We start from the raw sequence: 7,898 nt of genomic DNA, 5'->3' as shown, positions 1-7,898 counted from the left end.
TTTGGCAAAATTATCTCACATTCAGTAAAATCATACTTGAACTCTCTTCCCTCTACCCGATCTGTCAGTGCAGAGTTCCTCCCTCCTGGGCCTGATTCACTCACATTTAAAAAGGGCTTCCTACCACAGTTTATACACTGTAAATTGCCCAGTCTGACGTTCACGAGTGTCAGAACTCATCAGAGTTGGTTCAATGGAATCGTATTCCCTGAGATACCATTTTGCTTGTTAGTTATGTTTGGTTTCTTTGGATGACAGCATCCTTTCTATCATCAAAGAAACTGCTACAGAATCGCTTCCACTGATAAATCCTTTTGACTCTGATTTCTTCCTATCACTGTTACCTGCTAGTACCTTCTATCACTGTTACATAGCTTGTTTTATGTGGTCGCCAGAAATATTCTCTTCCTGCAACTACAGCCTCCAGGTATAGACAGGAAATAATTGACTAGTTCGCTCCCTGGTCATCTTCTGCCGGATAGACCACCTTCTTCAGGGTGGTCCCTGAACACCCCAGCCAAGAGGGATCCTCTACACTTCTCACTTCCTATCTGTGCCTTTCACTAAATCCCATTTCATACACTCTGTAGCAGCTACAGTCTCTCTGTGCTGAGCCATGCTTCTACCAACTTTCGGGTTTGGTGGCACTTACATGCTTTGGATTTTGGATGACGCACGTTTTTTCTCCTCTCAGGTAAAAGACGAAACAAGCAAAAGCAGTTAGGCCCTTCTGCAACAGGCAGGTGACAGTAAGAGGTGAAATGAAGAAGTTGAGAGTCTGGGATGTGTTAAGCGATGCACCCAGAAGAAAAGGAATGACTTCTATCACTTGTCATCCTGCTGATCCACTTTCCTAGCTACCAAACCTTCCACATCCTAGATTAAACCTTCTCAACTACTCAAACCCTACAATCTAGTCCATCCAAGCCTCTGGACTTGGATGAGTCCTGTGAGTCTCAGGAAAATTTTCTCTTATATATATCCTGCAGCCTCAGTTCATAAATTCTTTGCCTGGGAATACTCAAGAGACAATCCAATGAGATTAGTGCTTGATTCCTGTAGGGCTTGAGAGCAACCTAATAAATTTAATGATGGGCTCAGTAAAACCCTACTCCCAGGTGTATCATCAGTTTTTCTAATGACTTGTATTTGTTGTGTTTAGAGGTTATCGCTGACTACACCGTGCCAGCTGAAGAATCAAGTGTATTTGGTAAGTCTTTTTCACTTCCATTTTTTTCCCTAATCTGTTATTGCTCAGCTGCTTTCTTTTGTCTTCAGTGACTCCCACTGCTTAGAACCCATGAGAATCATAGAAACCAGAGTCAGGATCAGCCAAACATGCTGCTTACCATCTTTTTCACTTCACACGCTGCAGTCCTGACATATACAAAAGTGCCATTGGCTTAAGGGGGGTCAGACTTACCTTGTAAAATGGTGCTTCTTGGCAGAAGATTGCCAAGTATCAATTCCACCTGGTGGTCCAAATTAGAGTCATGAATTGAGATGAGAAGGGTTGATCTTATGAGAAGGTCACAAGAAGTCATATCCTTGGGAATGATTCCCAACAGTATTTTCTGTTTTAACTTTTTTTCCCCTGGAAATGAAGAGACCCAGTGGATGCAGCCATACCTCTTCTCACTGAGAAGCCATCCAGAGATTTCACTGTCAAAGCCAGCTAGAAATAGTCAAACTCCAAATAATCAGACATGTTTTCTGCATCACATGTGCTTTCTTTCCTGAGATAATAACAGCATAAAAGAATGGATGCAAAACCAACCAGTAAGCATCTGTTTCCCTTCGTTTACCCTTATTCTGAAAGCTCTGAAATGATCGTCTTTTGGGAAGCAGAAATATGAATTACTGTTTAAAGAGATTCAGTCCAGGTCACCAGCATTTCATGAAGTTCTTCGCCTTGTGATCACTTTAACAACAGGTCTCCTGGCTGCAACAGCAAAGCCTGTGTTTTGCCCTTCTTTATGGCCCCACAGAGGACATCCATGTGGCCTTCCTAACAGGTCTCCCAAAAAATCCCTCCAGGTGACAAAACCACACGTGGCATCTGAAAGGCCTCAGGAGTCTGTCTTCAACACTGGGGAGGTCCAGCACCCACTTTTCCATCCCTGCTTCTTCCACAGTCTTCCTCCTTCCTCTCTTAAATGTTCAACCACGTCCCTGGAGATGGAGACTAAGAAGGAGACTACAAGTGTTGTGCAAATGCCTACTACACAATGTGTGAAACCTTACCTTCAGTCCATAGATACAGTCTAGAAGGAGCTATATGAGAACACTCTAGAGATCAGTTTGTCCTCTTAAGCCTCACGAGGAATTAATAAGCTGCTCATTTAAAATAAAGCAGTAGATAGAAAAAAAACCCAAACTATTAAAAAGCTCTGAATTTAAAGAACATTTTCCAAGTTGTGTGTTTACATGATGTTGTGAATGAACTCACACAATGCTGGCAACAAGGTGCCAGCTTTATAGTCCCTAGAAACTCTCTTTTGCCCCAAATAATTATAGAACCATTTGCTACTCAGCCACTTCTCCCAGGGGCTGAGGGGAATTTGACCTATTTTTTCATTGCTCTTTTTTTTGACAGGCAAAGATACAGCATATAGTGGTTTTCTTCTGTAATTTAGATACCTATTTAATCAAGAGTAAAGTGAGGCTTACTGCTTCACAGCCAAAGGAACGCCAGACAGGAATTGAAAACCAAGAGCTGAAAACTTTCTAAATTTCTTAAAAAAAAAAATCATTACTGCCCTGTACTAACAAGCCTTTAGTGGTCTTACAGCTCAAATGCATCTTTATTTACATTAACTATACTTCTCAGCTCACATTAGAAATGAGGAAAAGGGTTTGCTGTCTCTAAAAGCACTCTTTCTCAGGATATGGTTTCAAACATTCAGCTGGACAAGAGGCAAGGAGAATAGCTAAGGGCAGTCTCTGAAAAACACCTTCACTTCTGTTCTTGCACTGAAACTGGTGCCTTCGGTTTCTTTGCAACTACAGTAAGGAGCCTAAATATACAGAGGTTTCAGCCAGTGGAGGCCAGCAGCAGCTGTGCCTTAACACAACAATAGTTATTTGAAAATTGGCTGAAAAATCTTTAGAATTTGCAATTCAGCCTCAGGACACTGAGAAATAGATTAGTACAGTGAATGATTATTTTAAAATCTGTTTATGTTTCTAATTTATTAACAACGATGATAGTAACAGATTTCAAGTAAAGAGAAAGACCAACCTAGCAAAAATACTAATAAAGACAAGAACCCGAGTTCCAAATAATTTTTGGCACCCGACAGAGACTTGCAATTACAATAACAAATGTCAATAATGCCATCAGGCGTGGGAGAACAGATCCAAGGCTACATCAGTGAAAAAAATATAGACATTCTGAGCAGTCTTTGACATAGCTGCATGTTGTGGTTTAACCCCAGCCAGCAACTAAGCACCACGCAGCCGCTCGCACACTCTCCCCACAATGGGATGGGGGAGAGAATCGGAACGGTAAAAGTGAGAAAACTTGTGGGTTGAGATAAAGACAGTTTAATAGGGAAAGCAAAAGCCGCGCGCGCAAGCAAAGCAAAACAAGGAATTCATTGCTTCCCATCGGCAGGCAGGTGTTCAGCCATTCCCAGGAAAGCAGGGCTCCATCACGCGTAACGGTTACTTGGGAAGACAAACACCATCACTCTGAACATCCCCCCTCCTCCTTCTTCACCCAGCTTTATATACTGAGCATGACGTCATATGGTATGGAATAGCCCATTGGCCAGCTGGGCCAGCCGTCCCAGCCATGCTCCCTCCCAGCCCCCCCGCGCACCTGGCAGGGCATGGGAAGATGAAAAGTCCTTGACTACATAAACACTACTCAGTAACAACTAAAGCATCAGTCTCTTATCACCATTATTCTCACACTACATCCGAAACACAGCACTATACCAGTTAATGGGAAGAAAATCAACTCCATCCCAGCTGAAACCAGGACACTGCAGTAAAATGCGATTCTTCAAGTACTCCCATGTCGAGTGGGTAAATGCCACAGTGGAACACAAAGCTGGGACTGATATTTCAGACACCCTAGTGGCTGCTTCTTCCAATGCATCATGGAAACCACAAGGTGGAAAAAAACATCTGCAATTTTGAGAAATGCTCAGGACATTGCTCAAACAAACTATCACCACTATCATCACTCTTCCACCAGAGTGGAAGAGCCACTCTAGAATAATGACCATAGTGTACTCAAATTCAGCATTGCTCCAAAATCCTCTACATTGATGTTAACTTTCAGGAAGAACTGCATAGAGGGGGTACAATAAAATTAACACCATCAACTAAACTGATTATATACTTCAAAAGCAGCACGGACATTGTTAAAAAGCAATCAAGGCAAGGCTCAAGGAAAATACTTCAAAAAGTAACTCCTAATTTTTTCCTTCCTAAAGTCTGGAAGGCCAAGCACCCCAGTAAAGTAGAAATAAACAATAAGCAAGAATAATGATTACAATAAAAATAATAACAACAAATCCTGTGAAAAGTTTAAAACCTGTCCAAGCAAAAAAAGTAGAAAAGAACACATACTTTGGCAAATACGTTACAAAACCCCAATTAAAATCTGGAGGGAGAAAAATTCAGGAAAACTTTCCCCATAGCCTAGGAATTACCGGATGATTTTTTCTTCAAGTTTAAAAGCCAGGAATCCTACCTGAAGGTCTGTAGGGCCAATTGATTACGCTTTTTTAAAGAAAACATTCAAAAAAAGACAAAAGTGTGGCAAAAAAAAAAGAAAAGAAACTCTTGGCCAGTACTGCAGAGAAGGTTGAGGCGGCTTCTACAGCAGAATTTTTCTTAATGAGGGAGGCAACAGGAGACCTGTCTCAAACTGAAGCATTAGTTGATGAGATTTTAATATGATGTAGGGGGAAAAGGTAACATGGACTTTTAACAAGGGCAATCATGGCTCATCAATGTGCTGGAACTCTGTATATAGGCAAGGGTGATCTGATTTACATAATATTTTTGGATGTTTTCGAATGTTTACAAGGAAATCTCTCGGAGTGCTCCAAAGAACAGAAAAATGCTAAAAAAGGGCTTTTTCTGTATTGTTGTCTAGTTAAGAAATGAAGAGGAGAAATAAATTGTTCACTTTCACAAAAGGCGAAGGTGACCATTTATGTCCTACAAGGAACTTTGCTATAGCCTGTTGTGTTTTATATACTCATGAATGATCTCGAAAAATGGGGACACATGGGGGTGCAAAATCTACTGATACTGAATTCTTTAGGACCATAAAACCAAAAGCAGACTTGTGAAAAGTTGAGAAATACTAAGTAACTAGACAATAAACCAGCAGATATTTATTAACTCTTTATTGGAAAATGCACAGATGCACATCAAGAAAAACAATCATACACTGATCAGCTCTGAACTAGCTGTGGCCAGCTGGAAAAAAGATACAGGTCTAAAACCACCTGTATTGTAGGGACAATATAGGACATTTCTGGTTAGCAATTCTAGCATATATTAATTCATCCGGTGGCAGGGCCAAAATAAACAAGAGCAGGAACTTTTCCCATGTTGTTAAATTAAATTGTCAAACACATGGTTACAGGATGTTGTACAACCCCAAAACTTACATTCACACAAGAGAATTAGATAAATTCCTGAAACTCCTTGGAGGATTAGTAGACACTAATATGCAAATCTTGATATGGAAAGTCACTAATTAACAGATTGCTGAGAGCTGGGAGGTAAGATCAGAGGCAGTATCAGTGCATAATTGCCCCATCCTTATTTTCTTCCCTCTGTACCTGCTTTTGGCCACTAAGTGAGAGAGCACACCAACAGGGTAGGTAGATGTACTATTTGCCCTTCTACACAGCCTGCTGTATAGCAAAAGTACATTACCGCTGATAGATCGAGCAGTTTGGTGACAACGCAGCCCTAAATGAGGAACATCACCAGCTCAGACCAGAAATGAGCCCCATCCAAAAGAGACTTTTTCTAACTTTTAATTAAAATCTATCCAAGTTGATGGCAGTCAATTTGTGAAGTAGTTTGACCCTCATTTTACAGAGGGACAGCAAGACCCGGAGCATATGAAAGCCTGAGTTCTAGAAATGCTTACATCACAGATTCAGGGGGCATTTTTGGTGATTTGCACATCCGAAAACAAAGCCAACAGATCTGCCACAGAACCTGTGACAGCCTTTACTCACAGCCACCAGACCACCATGTAGTGTAGCAGCATCTTGGCATCTTAAAAGATTTTACTATCTTCTTCCATACTCTATCTGCCTACCCATTCCTCTTCTGTTGCTATTCCTAAAGAGGATGAAATTCTCTCACGGCTTGACACACCTACTTTTGCAGCCTACAGCCCCAAAGGCTTTCTCTTTATCTGCGTAATCTCCTTTAATCCTTTTTGCGATCTAGAACCACAATTCAGTTCCTCCCCACATAGCTTTCAGCCTTGGATGGCGGCTAGGAATTGGTAGCAAAGAAAAGTAAGCCATACTAGAAAACCAAGTGAGATGAGGCACTGAAGAAGACAGGTCAGGCAATGCTCTTCAGGGTCCCCACACATTTAATCTGTGTCAGGAGAGCTGAAGCGATCGCTGTTTTTGGTAGTATACAAGCAGCCAGTTGTGCTGCATCAACCAGAGCTGCAGCTTTCCATGCCCATTTGTCTTTGACTTGCCAAGCCGGCCAGAAAAGGAACGTTGAGACAGACTAAAAAATGAAGCGGTATTCTGAAGGCTTTCCACAGAGCTTTCAAAAGTGATTTTTGTTTTGTTTTTGCTAGTTTATTTTATTTATATGTAGGGCTTTATATGGTCCATTTTGTTGCTCTTCAAGAATCAGCAGAAATATTTCCAGCCCACACACACTGTTATCACACCTAGCAAGGACAGAGCATCTTTTTCTGATGCAGGGAACTTGACCCCTAAGCCCAGCCAAGCAGCCAGGGTTCTCTATCTCTTGGTCCTCTTACTAAAGAATAAAATCAAGGCACTACAGCATGGCAGGGCAAACATGGATGCTGATTTATTGCAATCCAGATTCTAACAATAACACAAAGAGGATTCAAAGCAAATTTTACAAAAGGATTCCTACCCTACAAAACCAATTCTGTACTTTAGGAATCAGATGTTCCTGTGACGAAGCTGAAATCACCAGCTGATGAGCAGGTTTCTTCACTCTGTGCATCTCTTTCTATATGGGAAGAGAAGAAAAGAGTTAGGTATCAAATCATGAGGTCCTGAGGTAGCTCTCAACTGTCCCAGCATAATGGAACACTAAGGGACTGATCCATCTGTTGGGAGACACTGTAGGTATCTACTAATCCCCTTTGCCTTACTATCTCATAACACAGGTTCTTTAAAAAAATGTGCCAATAAAATGCATAGTTATCTGAGTTTGGATGCCTACAGAAAGTGTTCACTTACAAGGCTGATCTTTTCCTCTGGCATTTTCCTCGCCACAGACGGATCCCTCTGTAACAAGACATCAGAAGGGTCACGCTGCTGGACCTTACAACCCCACACCCCGTGAAGATAATACAGTCCCATGCCTTGATCTGCCAAGCAGGACCCAGTGATGCCCGAGGGGCTTGGCACACGTCAGGGTAGTCACGAGAGAACACTGAAGGGGAAGCATAAAAATAGGATGCTCTGGAAGAGCCCAGGCTGCCTTTTCAACTAAAAGGGTTTATTACCTAAAAAAGCAGCCATGCAACAAGCAATCCTAGGTAATTTTAATCCACCCAAAGACACCTCAGCTTATGCTTTTCTTTCCATCCAAAGAAATCACCCTCAGAAGCAGACATAACCCTACATTTTAAAACGAAGATTTAGAACCAGTTCCAGATCTAGACGTGTCCGATCAGATATGGCAGA

Source organism: Calonectris borealis, chromosome 1 (genome assembly GCF_964195595.1).
Source record: "Calonectris borealis chromosome 1, bCalBor7.hap1.2, whole genome shotgun sequence".
Taxonomy (NCBI): domain Eukaryota; kingdom Metazoa; phylum Chordata; class Aves; order Procellariiformes; family Procellariidae; genus Calonectris; species Calonectris borealis.
This window is presented reverse-complemented; position numbering follows the sequence as displayed.